Raw genomic sequence first — 20086 nt, 5'->3', positions numbered from 1 at the left:
AGTCGACCAATGATTTATTTTGATCTACCGAACCATCCCACCCTCAAAAGCATGTTTTTAGAAAAGTTTCTACCAAGTTTGGTCGACCAAAACTCTATTTCGGTCGACCAAAATAGCTTGTTTTCACACAGCCCCTCAGTTATGTTTCAGCACTGAAGTTCCAACTTCAAACAGCCATATTTCCTTCATTTCTAATCGAAATGGGGTGATTCTTGAGCCTAAATTCATGAATTTTGAGTCAGATTTCCAGTGGTACCAATTCCATTATTAGATTCAAATCACAATGAGAGTTATTCAAGTTTTAGTGAAGGAGTGTCAATTTTTACTTAAATTGGAAAAGGGCGTTTTGTGGGATTCTTGTCCAAAGTTCTTAGAACCTCTTGGAATGTTGTGAAATGATTAGATTAGGTTGTATTCACCTTGTTTGACTTGTTTAGAGTTAATTTTCCCTTTCTAATTATGAATTGACGATTTTACCCTTCATTGATGAATTTTGCTCGTTTTTGACACCGTTTACTCCTTTCGTTTTCTTTAAGTTCTGTGACTTCATAGAAGGTCACATTGGTATCTTAGGAATGATTTATATCCCTAAAGATCTTAGTTTATTATTTGCTTTCGCATTTGGAATCCGTTACCGGGATAATCTTCAGGTCACGGGTTAAATAAAACTCGGGTCACTACAGGTAGGGGATGTTATAGGTTATTATTTTTGTTGTCTTTCATGCTATTGATGCTTATACAACTTGTATGCATGCTTTTGTTCAAAATCTAGAATTTAATTTAATTATTTTCTATGTTTAAGATTTAATCCTTTTGATGATATTCAACTTAGAATTAAATTGTGGCATGCTAGTAAATTAGGCTTTCATATGTTTGTTAACATATATTAAATTAGGATTATTTGAATAAAGATTGTATCTTTTATTTAATAATTTTCTTTTGTGAAAGTTTAATTATTATGGTCATACCTTGCATGGAATTAACTTATGATATGCTATTAAATTAAGTCTTGGCATGCTCTTTAACATACTTTAATTTTGGAGCATTTGGATGAGTATGAAAATCTAGAGATTTTAATTAAAAGAATTAATTAAACATTGGCTTAATTGAATTATAAGCTTGATATTTGAAATGACTAGGACTTGTTTACTAGCATATGTATTAATTTGGGACCATTTGAAGTTGCTTTATGTGACAACCCTGGTTTTTCAAGCCAGTGCGTCCTATGATGAACCGAATATTGACCCGATAGCGGATCTAGATATAGAAGCAAGAAACAAAACAACGGTCTCCCAAGGCACAACACACCTTTAAGACACTTTGATGACCTTCCATGAGGTTATGGAACTCAAAAGAATGAAATGCGGAAGCTAAGATAAAAAAAAAAAAAATAACAATTAAGCCCCCAGGGGCAAAATAATCATTTTTGAAACTATGGATTCGGGTGCCACCGAGCACACCGTTGGAAAGACAACAAAAAACTAATCAAGATGGACTCTAGAATCGCACGATTCGGAGTCCAGACAAAGGAAAAACGGTAAGACAAAGAAACACGAGCACCTAAGGCTAAAAGGGTAAACTGGTAATTATCTAGGAAGATCTAGGTGCAACTGAGTACACCGTTGGAAAGACAGTGAAAAATTAGTCAAGTTTAAAAAAAAGTTCACTCGATTTGGAGTCTGGACGAGGGAGAAACGAGGGTTTGAAGTTGAGACGTCGTGGCGGCCTGACGAAGGCCATGGCAGCCCCATGCGCGCGCCCACTGGCGCCTCATGCGGCTCCCAATGGCATGCACATGCTGACAGCAAGGGTCCAAAGCAGATTTTCCAGAACTGAGGTTTAAAACGGAGGCCGAATGAATTTTTCTGGAAAAATACGAAGAAGAAACCCCCCTTAAAATCGAGTTTTCTACCTGACTACGTCGAAGGAAACAAAACAAAAACACACTAAGAAATCCACAAAAATGCCCCTAGATCAGAAGAGGTCAAGAGGGCAAAATGCTACAATAACTGTCCTGATCTAAGAGCAGAAACGGGCTATCAAATGAATTTTTCTGGAAAAACATAAAAAAGAAACCCCTTCCAAAATCAAATTTTCTATCCTCCAGAGCAGAGAAAATGAAAAAAAAAAAATTATGAAATGGCCAAAATGCCCCTAGATTAGTAGAGGCTTAAATTCTCAAAAGTAAATCCATAGAGTACTCATTTTGTGAAATATGACTCTAAACTTGAAAACGATCTGCACACAAATGTAACTTACCTAATAGGATGTGTTACAATTGCCCATGGCTTAAAAATACCGCCGATGCAAAATTCGACCCCCCGATGGCCAAAAAGGCGAAAATGAAGAGAAATGAGAAATTTAAAAACCAAAATTAACAAATGATTTCAAATTATCATTTGGCCTTTGGCCACGCTTCATATATGATTAATAAGACCCTATGAAAGAATAAAAATGAAATTCCCACACCCGATGCAAACATAGTGAAGCAAAGACTTGTCATTTTTCAATATTTTCATAATATTTCATGAAGTTGAAAGTTACATAGGATACAAACTAGATATCATTGGCCTATGGCCTCATCTTATGCATGTCAAATACATTACAACGAGTGTACTCATGTACACATTACATGTATGGAATCAAAAAATACAAGTTTTGACGTATAAGGCTACAAAATGATATTTCATGCTAACATTTGCATGAAATGGAAACTTGAAAGCTACAAGTCATCTAAGGAATGATGAGCATCACGAACCAAGTCTTCATACCTGAAACAAATCTCCAGTAACTTTGGGGTGAGTAACACAAAGCTACTCGTAGGAAATGATCATGCATCGACCTAGCATTTTACAAGGTTATTACATTTACATGAAGCAATTCAAGGATCATGCTACCTAACGTCTATATCATAAGTGAGACTCAGGGATTATCCTAAGCTACTCATGCAATTGAAACAAACAACGGCATACAAGTATACATACTCAGGTATACAAAACGATGCTAAAACATGATATACAACATATAAGCATACATTTCCAAGTATACTAAACGATATTAAGACAAGTCATGCAATGTGTAAGTATATTCACACAAGTATACATTTAATATGGAATCTCGTATATCAAGTACACAACACAAGTATGCTAAATGCTATTTAAACTTATGGAACAACTATACAACTTTTAGTATTCTAAACAAGATTCAAATACCCAAAGCAAGTATCAATTGTCAAGCTACAAGTAATCCATGATTAACAAATTGAAATTAAACGCGAAATCAAATAGTGGAAAGACTAGGACATGCGGTCGGTAGACCAAGCAAGTATTTTCGAGTAATTACGACCCACAAGGTACCACCTAGTGCGTACTTTCGACTTAGAGGACACTTGTCTATGTCATGACCCGAAAATTTCCCTCCTTTTCTTTTTTGGTAAATTCATTTTTCGTCTTTTCCCTATTTCGTTCTTTAGTTGTTTTTCATTTTTCCTCGCATAAACTCACTTTTTGTGCTCAAATTTGATTTCGGCTTTGCATACATCCATTATATTTGATTTCTAAGACATCTACATTTACACTTTTGCAGAAAAGCATGTTAAATGTCTACTTCCCTTGTAAAGGGTATGAATGCATAACTTTTGGTAATTAATCATAACTTGAGGGGTTTTGTGTAACTAAATAAAGTAATTATTTTTTGTTTTACGGACCATTTTGTAATTTAATTTGGAAGATATTTTCAAAAAGGACCTCTTTGCAATTTCCAAAAAAGTGACAAGTGTCACTTTCCTAAGGTGCCATTTGTTGATTTTGTAGTGAAGCCACTTGTAGGCTTAATCCTTTGACACATGGAGGGTGGATATTCAACCATTTGTTGGCCTAGGATTGGAGCACATGTTAGCATGGATGGTTGACAAGTGTAGGTTCAATATTTGATCTTGGAAGCTCACTTAGATTCATGACAAGTGTAAGACTCACCTTTAGTCTTGCATTAGTGTGTGTGTGAGAGGTAGTGCAAGAACACCTAGTAAGTGGAGAAGCCCACCATTTTAACTTAGGAATTCTATTTCATTTTAATACATTCACCATCTTCCTCTCAAGAACTCTAAGAAATCTCCATTGGAGCTTAGCTTGAATTAAAACTTTGAGCTTCATTTTCATACCCTTCCACTCACCTTAGAACCTAGAACTTGGAATACTTTATCTTCCTCTCACTCTCCTCTATAAGACCCTTGTTTAATTTTCCATTTTTGAGCTTGGGTGCATTAGATTATAGAGATTCAATTCTCTATTGAGGTAGGGAGTGTTCTACTTGATTTTTCTAAGTGAATATATTGTTCTTGTAATGATATACAAATTGTATGTATATCCTATATTAATTTAAGTAATACATAACTAATGGTAGCTTGCATATAAATTGTTTTGGACTTGATATATGGCATGGCTATGACTTGAATCTTATTGTGTATTAATTTGATATGATTTAAATGAGTTTCTAAATCTAGAGACATAAGTAATTTAAGTTGATTTTAAATTCTATTTAATTCTACCATGCTAGTAATTCATTTTTGACTTGATATATGGCATGGTCATGACTTAGTCTATGATATATATTCATTTGGGATTATTTGAATAATTCTTGAAATCTAGAGGAAGTTAACTAATTAGCTTAATTAATTTCCATTTCATTGTTCTAATGATTAGTCATTAAATTCATGGAGTTTTTATGTTGTAATACATATCATGACTTGTTGCTCAAACTTGCTGATTTTGGAAACTTGGGATATTATCAAGAAATTGACTTGGCTAGGACTTGGTTCTAGTACGGGGGATTGTCCTCCTACATTATAGTGCGCACTAGGGGAAAGGTAGCCATGGGTTAATAGCCCTAAAGTGATCTCAAGAGTACGGTTTTAATCCGAGCAATATCCAAGTATCCACTTGACTTGATTTTGTATTTTAATTTCGAAGTTGATAACTTTGTGAAATTGCATCTTATTATGCTATGCTGAAAGTTCTCATGTCATGTTAACAGCATGGATTACACAATATTGATTTGTAAACCTTGTAAATGAATTAAGCATATGCATGCTCATTACCTACGAATAAACTTGTTAGACATGTTTATTCACCCCGAAGTTACTGGGTGTTTTGCAGGTAAAGAAGCTTTGTTGTGGGATACATAACACTCTTAGACATGCTAGAAGTCTTGAAATATTTTTGGTGACATTGATATGCACTTGTTAGCATATCTTACTTTACTTTGCTTAGTATGACAAAATATGTATTTGTAGCTTCAACCATGTAATGTACACTTAAGTTTACCTTTTGACATTTTTTGGATGTGCTTGTAATGAGGCCAAGGGCCAAACATGTATACTTTTGTAGTTGTACTCTTTTGGTATCAACATTTGCATCAAAAATGTATTTAAACCAACTTTTGAGGTTTGACATATGAAAAACATGTAAATGAAGTGTATGAGGCCAAGAGTCAATGAATTACATTCATTCATCCATGTTAAAGTTGTTAGCATGCTCACACACTTGAATCCTCTTGAAAATTTGTTTTAAACTTCCATTTTAAACCAAAACACATTAGGATTCAAGGCATAGGTTGAACCTTAACACTTTATGCATTTAACAGACCCTTTAGCAGCATTTCGAGGTGTTTTGGTCGACCGAAACTCCATTTCAGTCGACCGATGGTTAATGGTTTTGTGTTTGAACAGTAAAATCACATTCTAATAGCCAAATCTACTGTTCAAAGTCCATTTCGGTCTACTGAAGCAGCAAGAACCTTTCCTTCATGTTTTCAGCTCTTATTACTTTCATTTTGGTCATCCGAAACTCCATTTTTGTCGATTGAAATAGGTAGATCCCGAGAGTAGCTTCAGTTCAGTTTTAGCACTGTTCTTCCAACTTCAAAGGGGTATAACTTATTCATTTCTAACCCAAATAGGGTGATTCTTGAGCCTAAATTCATGAGCTTGAAGTCAGCTTTCCAATGGAACCAACCTTACATCAAAAATCTAACTATAGTGAGAGTTATTGTAGTTTTAGTGAGATAGGGTCTTGGAAACTCTTAAACGGAGGATGCCACTTCTTACTAAATTCATATCTTTTCAGTTCGAACTCCAAATCAAGTGTTTCTTGAGTCCATTTTCATTAATTTTTCATTTTATTTCCAATGGTGTGCTTGGTGGTACCCACTTCCATTTTGGAATAGACCGTTTTGCCCCTAGGCTCATTCTTACCCCTCCTTGAAACATCGTTTTCGCATTTGTTCTCTTAGGGCTATGTGACTTCATCGAAGGTCACATTGGTGTATTATAGACATGTAATACCCCCTAGAGGTCTTGGGTTATCATCTGCTTCCACATCTGGATCCGTACACGGGTCATTCCTCGGTTCATAGCTGATCCACCGGGTTGAATAAAAATCCGGGTCACGACAGTCTACGTACTAGAGCTAAACCCTAGCCATCACATAAATTATGTCCTCACAAGCTTTCCAAAATCAATAAGTTCAAAACTTATACAAAATCAAATGCAAGTTACCACATTTCATGCACAAGTAAGGTTAAATCCATATAAACCATGTCCTAGAATTCAAGTCTATATAGCATATGACATGTCATGTCCTCAATATGCAATTTATTCCCAAAGTAAGAATATTTTACAACAATTGAACCAAATTACCATCTTAAGCCATAAGTATTGAATAAGCTATAATTTAGTAACTAGCTTTCAAGGTAAGCAATTGTAATTTTCTAACAAGCTATATACCTACACAAGATATATTTAAACAAGTCATGCAATATAATGATATCCTATATCATGCTAAGTCTAATTCCTTGGTTTAAACATAGAAACAATTTCAAAGACATAGTTAAATCCATGGAATAAGTAGATAGAATTTAATTAACTAAAATAATTAAATTCTCTAGATTTCAAATCAATCCCAAATAATTTCAAATTAATATATGTTAAGGGACATAGCATAGTCTTCACATATATCACATCAAATATCAAATCAAGGGATTAAAACGCTTAAAATAAAATTAATTAAACTCATTAATTAATTTTCTCTAGATTTCCAAATAACTCCAAATGTCCTTAATTTTGTATAGGTTGAAGACCATACTAAGACCTATTTTAATATCACATTACAATTTAATTTCATACTTGTTACAACTATGTGAATTAATCTTTCACAAAAGATAAATATTAAATTAAATTTGCATTTCTTATTCAAATGCTCCCAATTAAATATATGTTGATATACATACTAATGCCTAATTTACTAGCATGCCACAATTTAATTCTAAGGTACACACTTTCATGAGAATTAAATCTTAAACATAGAAAATAATTAAATTAAATGCTAAAATTTGAACAAAGGCATGCTTCCAAGATGTATATGCTTATATAACAATCAATACAACATTAATATAAACCTAAGACATCCCCTACCTCAATTTGAGATGAAAATCTCAAAAGCCACCAAAATGAAACGGTTCCAAATCAGACAATACTTCGGGGTTTCGTTGGGGACAATGCCGTGAACATAAAACTCCAAGGAGGACCTACCAAAATCCTAACTTGACCTCATACCCGAACTCAAAAAATGGCCAAAAATGGGTTCTAATAAGGTGAAAAGATGCGCGTCATCAAGACAAACACAAAATGCAAAGGCATTATGACTTTTTAACAAAGGGAATGAGGTTTAACTGAGAGAAGAAGGGTGGCAGCCCCCCTTGGGCTGCCATGGCAGCTGCTGGTTGTGCATTAAGAGAGAAGAAGGTCAAAAATGAAATGTTTCACCCCCCTTTTATAAGAAAACCCTAAAAGTGCCCCCAAAGGGCCCGGTCGGGTCCAAAAAAGTTGAATTTGAGCAGACGCGCTCAAATGACAAAACTTTGTGAATGAAAAAGAACCAAAATGAGAAAATATGAACAACAGAAGAAACAGCATAAAAAACTGAGCCTCGAGCAGACAGATATGCTCCGAACAAGTTTAGTGGCAACTGGGGCCAGAAGCCTTGAAACTGGGGGAGGACGACCAGAAGGCAATTCTAAGAGTACATGACTAGACAAAAAGTGAAAATGAATCGCGTATGAGGATCTAGGCTCAAAATGAGGCATTTTTGCAATAACTTTCATTAATTGCACAATGGCCCCTCCAAAATGTGAAAACCGCACTAATGACCCAAAATGAAAATAACTTCCAAAAATATTTTCTTAAAAACCCATGAAATAAAATTTCTTCAAAAGATATTTATGAAAAATACCCCAAGAAACAAAAATATTTCTGAACAATTATACAACCAAGCCCCTATGGACACCGGGAGCAACCAGAGAGCTTTTCGACAAAAGTAAAGATACGTATTTCGTGAAAACTACTTAGAATGAAGATACATGAAGTCAAAAACCAACTCTGAGCACAAAAAGTGTGGTTATGCAAACAAAGTGACAAACGGGGAAAAGACAAAATAGGGAAAAAGACGAAAAGTGAATAGTATCGAGAAACGAAAAATGTGGAAATGACTCTGTCCTTAAAAGAAGTTGTCAATCCAAAGGAAAGAGTCTCAGAAACCATTTCTGAGCACTTGAGATGACACTAAGTGACGAGAAACTAAACTAAGAAAAGAAATTTCAACGAAAAAAATTCATTCGTGAAATTCTAAGGAAAAAGGAAAGGAAGGAAATGACCGGATCATTACACTTTAGAAGTTAAAGATTTAATTATCATGATTTAATTAAATTATACTTTGTTGTTCTATTGACCTAATTAAGATTTTGAATAGATGTATGTAATAACCATGCAATGTTGTTTAACATGTGTTAACTAAGGGTCATTTAATTAACATTTGAAACTTAAAAAAATTAATTAGTTTATTTAATTAATTTTCGTTTCTATAGCGTTAATGATTTAATCATGTGTTTGACATTGGTTATATGTTTAAATCATGATTTTGGATTTGTATTAGATTCATGAGTTTATGTTTTCATTGTTGAAATATATTGCCATAGCGTGTAACGAATCGCACACTGAAGATTCGACATTTGTCATGTCATAGTAGTTGTTGACTTAGTGCATGTATTGTATGTGTTTCCAAATTTGATTGTGCTTGGTAAATAGTTGATTAACTTATATATACGTGTTGATATATACATTGTTTCATAACTTGTTGATTTTGGAAACTTGGGGATGTCGTTGTTTGACTACGGCTAAAACATGGTTCTAGTACGGGAGATTGTCCCTCTATAGTCTAGTGCACACATAGGGAGGTTACCCATAGGCTAGTAACCCTAAAGTAAGTATGGTGTCGGTCTGATCCGGCGTGATGTCCAAGTATCCACCTTGTTTGATTTCACTTTTCATTTCAAGTTGATAACTAGATGATATCGTAACTTGTTGTTCCTTAATTGATTTCCTATTTTGAGTTTCAAGATGTTAACTTTGAGAAATCATGCTTTATGCATTGTATTGGAAGTTCTAATGTTCGTTAAATTGCATCAATATTGTGATTTGTGTTTTGATGTTCAAATGTAGCTTAAGAACGATCCTATAGATTTATTTAGAACATAGATGTTAGGTGGCATGACCCACTTTAGTTGTTTTCGTGTTTTAGATTTTAAATTAAGGACTTTGAGAATCTATATCTTGTTGCTTTGTATAACATGCTTCCATGTTGTTAAATTGCATGAATGATGTGATTTATGCTAGAAATGATCTAAGGTAGCTTAGGATGCTCCCTGAGTCTCATCTTAACATAGACATTAGGTGGCATGAGCCCATTTGACTTGTTTCACCTTAAGGTGATAATTTTGTAAAATGCTAGGTTAATGCATGCTCATTTCCTACGAGTAGCTTTATGTTACTCACCCTGAAGTTACTAGGGATTTGTTTCAGGTATAAAGTCTTGGTTCGTGATGCTCATTATACTTTGGATGACTTGTAGCTTTTAAGTTTCCATTTCATGCAAATGTTAGCATGAAATATCATTTTGTAGCCTTATATGTCTAAACTTGTATATTTGATTCCATATATGTAATGTGAACATAAGTATACCTTTTATGATGTATTTGACTTGTGTGAGATATGGCTGGAGGCCATTGACATTTATATTGCATCTTATGTAATTATTGATTTCATGAAATGTTATGAAAATATTAAAAAATGACAAGTCAGTGCTTCACCATATTTGCATCTGGTGTGGGAATTCCATTTTTATTCTTTCATAGGGTCTCATTAATCATGTTTGAAGTGTGGCCAAGGGTCAAACGGTAATTTCAAATAATTTGTTAATTGTTTCAAATTTTCCATTTCTTGTTCATTTTTATCATTTTGGCCGTCGGGGGGTCGGATTTTGAGTCGAGGCTTCTCGGGAGCTGCAAACCATTCCCGCACACTTAGAATCATTTATTACACTTGCGTGCACATTCGTTTCAACCTAGAAATGCATTTAGGGTCAAATGCATACTTGGTGCAAAGTTGTATTTTTTGAGTTTTGAAGCCCTTACTGATCTAGGGACATTTAAGCCATTTCACAGTATGTTTTTTTTCATTTTCTCTCATATAGCCGGATAGAAAATTTGATTTCGGGAGGGGTTTCTTCTTCATGTTTTTTCATAAAAATTCGTTTGATAGCTCGTTTTTTATCTCAGATGTGGACAGTCATTGTAGCATCTTTTTAGGCCCTCTTGACTTCTCTTGATCTAGGGGAATTTCGGGTGTTTCACATTGTATTTTTTTCATTTTCTTTAATGTGTCCAAGTAGAAAACTCGATTTTGGGATGGGTTTTTTCTTCGTGTTTTTCCAGAAAAATTCATTTGATAGCCCGTTTCTGCCCTTAGATGTGGACAGTTACTGTAGCAGTTCTTTTCGGCCCTCTTGACCTCTTCATTTTCATTTTAAAACTCGATTTTGGGGGGGGGGGGGGGGGGGGGGGTTTCTTCTTTGTGTTTTTATAGAAAAAGTCATTTCAGACCTCGTTTCGGCTCTCAGTTCTGGCTAAGCCGTTTTTCTTCCCCTAGCATGTCAGGATGCTTGTGGGGTGCTCGTCTCGACGTCGTGATGTCAATTTTTGTTTTCGCTCGTTCTCCTTCGTCTGGACTCCAAATCGAGTGAAGTTTTTTTTGAACTTGACTAATTTTTTGCTGTCTTTCCAACGGTGTGCTCGGTTGCACCCAAATATTCCTGAAAATTACCGTTTTACCCTTTTACCTTAAGTACTCATTTTTCTTCGTCATGCCGTTTCTCCTTTGTCTGAACTCCAAATCATGTGATTCTTGAGTCCATCTTAATTAGTTTTTCGTTGTCTTTCTAGCAGTGTGTTCGGTGGCACCTAAATTCATATTTTTAGAAAATTACCATTTCGCCCCTGGGGGCTTATTTGTCATATTTTCAATCTTTTGCTTCCGCATCAGTTCTCATTGAGTTTTACAACTTCATGGAAGGTCACTTTGACTTCTTGGAGTCTTGTTTTGTGTCTTCGCTTCCGCATTCGGATCCGTTATCGGGTTAATCTTCGGTTCATAACAGGACGCACTAGCTTGAAAAACTAGGGCCGTCACATTTTTGTTGATTGTGAAAGATGAATATATATAATTTAAGGGCTTAAATATATTTTGAATTTGAAAAGTTCAAAGAAGATATTTAGAGCCATTTGGTACTGGTGACTTTTGAATTAAAAAATTAGGGGTTAAAAGAACTGAGTTAACAAAAGTAAATCAATGTATTATGTAGCTCTTAAATACTAACATATCCTATTCCACTGATTTTCACTTGCTAATAGAAAAGTAAGATGGTATAAGATAAAGCAATTTTTAATCTAACCTTCTATGGGTCTGTCATCATTTTTCTCTCTGGAACGACAAGCTTGCAAAGAACAATAATTTTCTTGTTAATTTATAGTGGAATAAAATGTCAAACTAGATACATTACATATTACTGTCAGGTTTTCCAAACTCTCCTTCTTTATATGTGTGTGTGTGCACACATCATGGCAGCATTTTGATTCTGATACATTCATTTTGTTACATGGTTTACTTGCTTAATTATTTTAATCTATTACTTTATGAATATGAACACCCTTTAATCATAACAAATAAGAGTATAACTAAATTAGTTGATAAAAATAGCAATGAAGCAACCAAGGTGCTCAAGCAAATCTGGTTTGATCTTAGTGACACCCAGTTGAAGTGTATTCTACTAGAATTTAAATATATATTCTCTATATTTTTGTTGCCTTCGTTGTGTTATTGAACATATCACCTATATAACAATTGAGTGATGTTATGTAGTATTATTTAATGCAATGTAATATTCCTTTTAATTAATTAATGATTGCATGTTATCATAGTCTCATGTCAATTACCTTTTTGCAGTCTCAGGTCACAAAATTTTCCACATTGGATCAACAATTTTTGGCTTTGCAAACCTCTTCTATGGGTGTTACTTGTTCCACCTAGTAAGTTACATTTATAATTAAAGTTTGGAATTTGTTTTCCCTATCATCTAATTTAGAGTTACTGTTATATTAAGTGTTTATATAGAAGAAGACCTTGAGATTTACTGGAATAAAAAGAATGAGGCTAGTAATTCTATCAAAAAATTTTAATAACCTAACCTACAATAGAATTAAATTAAATAAGTAATGGATCAATGATATGTTCAACTATTTTTTAATAACCTATTAAACCTTCTTCCCTTTGTTAAAAAGTCATAGTGCCTTTGCGTTTTGTGTTTGTCTTCACTACGCGCATCTTTCCCCCTTATTAGAACCCGTTTCTGGCCAATTTTTGAGTTCAGGTTTGAGGTAGAGTTAGGATTTTGGTAGTTCCTATTTGGAGTTTAATGTTCACGACGTTGTCCCCGATAAAACCCTGAAGTATTGTCAGATTTGGAGCCGTTTTATTTTGGTGGCTTTTAAGATTTTCGTCTCAAATTGAGGTAGGGGATGTCTTAGGCTTTTATTTATGTTGTATTGATTAGTTTTTCATTATCTTTCCAGAGGTGTGCTCGGTGGCACCCGAATCCATAGTTTTAAAAAAATACTATTTTGCCCCTGGGGGTTTATTTGTCATATTTTTTATTTTTTGCTTCCGCATCAGTTCTCATTGAGTTCCACGACCTCATGGAAAGTCACTTTGACTTCTTAGAGTCTTGTTTTCTGTTTTCACTATCGCATTTCGGATCCGTTACCGGATTATCCTTTCGGTTCATCACTGACGCACTGGCCTAAAAACTAAAGCCGTTACAGGTGGTATCAGAGCTCCTAGGTTTGAATACCTTCGACGATGGGTTTTGGGTGCATATCACATTTTTATTGCTATGTTATACGTGTGTATATGCTATTTGTTAACATGTTTCGGTATTATAACATGTTTATGTGTTTCTTGATAACACGTTTGGTATTATGACATGTCTCTATGCTTATATGCTTATGTGTTTAAAAGCATCCTTATTTGAGATGTATGCTTATTTGCTTAAGTGCTTAATTGTTTAAATAGCTTTCTTTGATTGCTTTAGCATGACTGTATGTTACATACCCTGTCTTGCTTTGTGTTTGGTACATTCATAGTGTGAGTTGCATTCGATCATAATAATTCGTGTTATTATTGATCTCGTTTCCTTTCCACGCATATAGCGTCACAGTATTGACTCACGGAGAGTTTTCTTGTTAGGGCTCAGGTGAGCATAGGGTTGTAGTATCCGTCTGGCGAGATGAGACGTAGGCCATGGAGGCACCGTTTCATCTCATTTTCTTTCGTCTTTTTGTGATGTGGTCATGGTGGCGTTGGAGGTGTCGGTGTAATCTCTTAGGACTTCATAGTGGTCTTAACGTTATGATGGCATTGAGGTCTTTGTTTCTAGTGTCACGGGACGATGAGTCAAGACTGACTCGAATCCTTCCTTAGGGAGTTGGGAAGTTACCTTATGAGCCTCAGGGCAAGGTTCTCGTGTCTTGTCTTCTTAGGGCGATGCTTTCTGGATTTGGATGGGTGTGTTAACATAGGATCCTTCTTGTACTGCCTTGGTTAGCTCTTACGGGCTACGGTTGGGATGTGAGTGGTTTCGTGTAATTAACTGCGTTGGTGAAATTAATTACTCTCCCTTGTCATTGGAGACTTGGGGGGCGTTGTGTTGGGGTTCTGGTAGAATCCTGTAGAGTTCCTATCGAGCTTGTTGGCATCTTGGTTTGGGGGTTTTCTCATTGATGTCTTGTAACAGTTAGCCTTGGGGCTGTCCATTTCATTGTTGCCTTCTTTCGTGTAGTGTTGGGGATTCCATCAGGGTATGAGCTGGTCTTGGGAAAGACGTGCTGACTCTATATTTAGGAGACCTTAGTGGTTATTAGGGGGAATGATTCTTTTCCTCGTAGTGTGAGATTGGACTTATCCAGGTTTTGTGTTACCTTTTCTGAGAGGTTGTTCCTTTTGAGAGGCCATTCCATTCATTTCTTTTGATCACTTCTACATGTTTATAAGCCCTATTATTTTCGGGCATGCCTTAGAAATATATTTAGGATTTATGACAATCTGGTAGTTATATGAGGATGTATATGATACGTTGCTTATACAGTATTTGTTTACCATGTTTATGTCGTTGGTGGGGTATAGCGCGTCGCTATTTGCTTGACCCTTATGTGATAGGTGGTTTATTTAGTATACCTCATGTGTATTGTGTGTTTAGTACTATGATATTATTTGATTTATGTCATTTAATTTTTGCAAGTATGTACTATGTGAGTATTTGGTTTATACTGTTTCATCTTTCCTGCATTTTTGTTGGGTTTTGTGACCTTAGTTGTTGGGATAGAGATGTCCGAGCTACGTTATAGACTTGTATTTTGAGGTTTTAGCTATCCACTATAGGGATTTTGACCCAGCGTTTTGTCTTCTGTATGTAGCCTTACAATAGGTCTACTTCAGATCGATACTTAGGTTTTTGTTATTGTTCGTACTGCCATGTCATTCTTAGCCATCTATTTTGATCCAACTTGTCATTGTCTTGGGATTCTTTTGTTTATTAACATTGAGTTAATATACTAATTCATTCGGGAAGTTGTCTCTCAGTTCTTGGTTTTCATTTTCCTTCGGATGATCTTTAGGCTTTTGGAGTTGCCCTTTAGCACCTTATGGTCTGTTATTTGGTTTGACCTTACATTCAATCTTAGTTCTGTTCTCCTCAGATGTTTCTAATTTCGGGGACGAAATTCCTTTAAGGAGGGTAGGTTGTAATGACCCGGTCATTTTCCTCCCTTTTCTTTTTCTCAAATTTTACGGATAAATTTTTTTCATTTAATTTTCTTTTCCAAGTTTGTTTCTCGACGCTTAGCGTCATCTCGAGTCCTTAGAAATGGTTTCCGAGACTCTTTCCCTTGGATTGACAATTTCCTTTAAGGACCGAGTCATTTCCACCTTTTTACTTTTTGGACACTATTCACTTTTCTTCCTTTTTCCTATTTTGTCTTTTCCCCGTTTGTCACTTTTTGGCCCAACCTCACTTTCCGTGCTCGAAGTTGGTTTTTGAATTCACGTATCTTCACTTTAAGTGGTTTCCACGAAATACGTATCTTTACTTTTGCAGTAAAGTACTCTGGTTGCTCCCCGTGTCCATAGGGGTATGAATGCATAGTTTTTCAGAATCTTTTTCTTTTCTTGGGGTGTTTTTCAAAAATATCTTTTGAAGATATTTTATTTCAAGGGTTTTTAAGAAAATATTTTTGGAAGATATTTTCATTTTGCATCATTAGTGCAGTTTTCACTTTTTGGAGGTGCCATTGTGCAATTAATGAAAGTTATTACAAAAATGCCTCATTTTGAGCTTGGATCCTCGTACGGGATTCATTTTCATATTTCGTCGAATTGTGTGCTCTTAGAATTTCCTTCTGGTCGTTTTTCTCCAGTTTCAGGGTTTCTAGCCACAATTGCCGCCAAACTTATTCGGCGCATATCTCTCTGCTCGGGACTCAATTTTCAATGTCATTTCTTCCGTTGTTCATATTTTCTCATTTTAGTTCTTTTTCGTTCACAAAGTTTTGCCGTTTGAGCGCGTCTGCTCAAATTCCACTTTTCTGGACCCGACGGGGACCTTTCAGGGTACTTTTAGGGTTTTCCTATAAATAGGGGGTTATAAAATTAAAAAGTCATCTTCCCCTATCTTTATGCACGACCAAAAGCCACCATAGTAGCTCAATTAAACCTTCTTCTCTCAATTAAACCTTCTTCCCTTTGTTAAAAAGTCATAGTGCCTTTGCATTTTGTGTTTGTCTTGACTACGCGCATCTTTCCCCCTTATTACACCCCGTTTTTGGCCAATTTTTGATTTCGGGTTTGAGGTCAAGTTAGGATTTTGATAGGTCCTCTTTGGAGTTTAATGTTCACGACGTTGTTCCTGACAAAACCCCGAAGTATTGTAGGATTCAGAACCGTTTCATTTTGGTGGCTTTTAAGATTTTCATCTCAAATTGAGGTAAGGGATGTCTTAGGCTTTTATTTATGTTGTATTGATGATTTTATAAGCTTATACCACTTGTATGCATGTTTTGTATTAATTCTAGAATTTAATTTAATTATTTTCCTTGTATAGGATTTAATTCTCAAGGATGTGTATAACTTAGAATTAAAGTATAGCATGCTAGTAAATTTGACCTTGGTATGGTTGTTGACATATATTAAATTTAGGTCATTTGAATAAGAATTGTAACTTTTATTTATTATTTTTCTTTTGTGAAAGATTAATTCCCATGGCCGTACCTTGCATGAAATTAACTTCTGATAGGCTATTAAATTAAGTCTTGGCATGCCCTTTAACATACTTTAATTTTGTAGCATTTGGATGAGTATGAAAATCTAGAGATTTTAATTAATTAAAATTGATTTAAGGGTTCCATTGGCTTAATTGAGTTTTAAACTTGATATTTGAAATGACTAGGACTAGTTTACTAGCATATATTAATTTGGGACCATTTGAAGTTGCTTTAGAAGTTAGATATTTAATTATCATGATTTAATTAAATTCTACTTTGTTGTTCCATTGGGTTAATTAAGATTTTCAATAGATGTATGTAATGGCCATGCAATGTTGTTTAACATGTGTTAATTTGGGATAATTTGATTGAGATTTGAAGTTTAGAGAAATTAATTTTTGTTTATATAGCATTAATGATTTAATCATGTGTTTGACATTGGTTATATGTTTAAATCATGATTTTGGACTTGCATTAGATTCATGAGTTTATGATTTTTAAGATATATTGTTATAGCATGTAACGAATCGTGCACTGAAGATTCGACATTTGTCATGCCTTAGTAGTTGTGGACTTAGAGCATGTATTTTATGTGTTTCCAAATTCGGTTGTACATGGTAGATAGTTGATTATCTTGTAAATACATGTTGATATATACGCTGTTGCATAACTTGTTGATTTTGGAAACTTGGGGATGTCGTTGTTTGACTATGGCTAGGATATGGTTCTAGTACAGGGATTGTCCCTCTACAGTCTAGTGCGCACATAGGGATGTTACCCATGGGCTAGTAACCCTAAAGTAACTATGGTGTCGGTCTGATCCGGCGTGATGTCCAAGTATCCACTTTGTTTGATTTTACATTTCGTTTCAAGTTGATAACTAGATGATATCGTAACTTGTTGTTCCTTAATTGATTTCCCGTTTTGAGTTTCAAGATGTTAACTTAGAGGAATCATACTTTATGTGTTGTATTAGAAGTTCCGATGTTGGTTAAATTGCAGCGATATTGTGATTTGTGTTTTGATGTTCAAATTTAACTTAGGAATGATTTTGTAAATTCATTAGAACATAGACGTTAGGTGGCATGATCCACTTTAGTTGTTTTTGTATTTTAGATTTCAAGTTGAAGACTTTAAGAATCTATATCTTGATATTTTGCGTAATATGTTTCTATGATTATTTGAGTTGCATGAACGACGTGATTATACTAGAAATGGTCTAAGGTAGCTTAGGATGATTCCGTAGACGTATTGAAACATAGACGCTAGGTGGCATGACCCACTTTAGTTGTTTTCGTATCTTAAGTTGCAAGTTGATACTTTTGAGAACCTATATCTTGTTGCTTTGTATAACATGTTTTTATGTTGTTTAAATTGCATGAATTATGTGATTTATGCTAGAAATGATCGAAGGTAGCTTAGGATGTTCCCTGAGTCTCATCTTGACATAGACGTTAGGTAACATGAGCCCCTTTGACTTGTTTCACCTTAAGGTGATAATTTTGTAAAATTTTAGGTCTATGCATGCTCATTTCCTACGAGTAGCTTTATGTTACTCACCCCGAAGTTACTGGGGATTTGTTTCCGGTACGAAGGCTTGGTTCGTGATGCTCATCATTCCTTGGATGACATATAGTTTTTGAATTTTTATTCATGCAAATGTTAGCATGAAATGTCATTTTGTAGCCTTGTATATCAAAACTTATATCTTTGATTCCATATATGTAAAGTGTACATAAGTACACTCTTTTCAATGTATTTAACATGTATAAGGTAAGGCCGGCAGCCAATGACATGTATCTTGTCTTTTATGCACTTTCGTTTTCAAGGTTTACTATGAAAATAATACAAAATGTTTCATCTTTGCTTCACCATGTTTGCATCGGGTGTGGGAATTCCATTTTTATTTTTCCATAGGGTCTCATTAATCAAGTATGAAGTGTGGCCAAGGGTCAAACAGTAATTTGAAGCCATTTCATAATTTTAAATTTCAAAATTTTCATTTCATTTGCATATACGCCTTTTTGGCCGTTGGGGGGTCGGATTTTGCATCGGCGGTATTTTTAAGCTATGGACAATTGTAGCACGTCCTAATAGGTAAGTTACGTTTGTGTGCATGATTTTTTTCAAGAAAAACCTCATCCTTGGTGATTTGAGCCTCCTATGGACTCATTTTGCTTTTTTTTTTTTTTTTTTTTACATTATCTAATTTTAGGGTATTCCTCTAAGAAATAAATTTCGGTCTTCATATGGTCACTTAGAAAACGTGATTTTGGTGGGGGTTTCTTCTTCGTGTTTTTCCAAAAAATATCATCTTGGTACTGGAAATCCCTCGCGAAGTTCAGTTTTCAATTTTGCATTTTAGCAGCTTTTTAACCCTCATGACCTGATTTCATGGAGGGGCATTCTAGGTATTTTACAATATATTTTTTTCATTTTCTTCTATATAACTAGGTAGAAAACTCGATTTTAGGGGGGGTTTCTTTTTTGTGTTTTTCCAAAAAAATTCGTTTGGTAGCCCATTTTTGATCTTAGATGTGGACAATCACTGTAGCAGCTTTTTGCCCGCTTGTCCAGTTCTGATTTAGGGGAATTTTGGGGATTTTCCAATATGTCTTTTTCGTTTCCTTCCTCGTAGTCGAGTAGAAAACTTGATTTTAGGGGGGTTTCTTCTTCGTATTTTTCCAGAAAAATTCGTTTCGGACCTCGTTTCGGCTCTCAGTTCTAGCTGAATTGTTTTCCTTCCTAGCATGTCATGGTGCTTGTCGGTGTGCTTGTGGGGTGCTCTTCTCGACGTCATGACGTCGACTTTTGTTTTCGCACGTTCTCCTTTGTCCGGACTCCAAATCGAGTGAATTTTTTTTTTAACTTGACTAATTTTTTACTGTCTTTCCAATGGTATGCTCGGTTGTACCCTAATCTTCCTGGATAATTACTAGTTTACACTTTTTTCCTTAAGTGCTCATTTTTCTTTGCCATGTCGTTTCTTCTTCATCCGGACTCTGAATCATGCGATTCTTGAGTCTATCTTGATTAGTTTTTTATTGTCATTCTAGAGGTGTGTTCAGTGGCACCCGAATCCATAGTTTTAAAAAATTACTATTTTGCCCCTAGGGCTTATTTGTCATATTTTTTATCTTTTGCTTCCGCATCAGTTCTCATTGAGTTCCACGACCTCATGGAAGGTCACTTTGACTTCTTAGAGTCTTGTTTTCTATTTTTGCTATCGCATTTTGGATCCATTACCGGATCATCCTTCCGGTTCATCACTAACGCACTGGCATAAAAACCAGGGCCGTCACAGGTGGTATCAGAGCTCTTAGGTTTGAAT

The sequence above is a fragment of the Cornus florida genome, unplaced genomic scaffold (genome assembly GCF_030987335.1).
Source record: "Cornus florida cultivar Cherokee Brave unplaced genomic scaffold, ASM3098733v1 CherokeeBrave_3.0.0_Hap2_Chr07, whole genome shotgun sequence".
In the NCBI taxonomy this organism is placed as follows: Eukaryota; Viridiplantae; Streptophyta; class Magnoliopsida; order Cornales; family Cornaceae; genus Cornus; species Cornus florida.
This window is presented reverse-complemented; position numbering follows the sequence as displayed.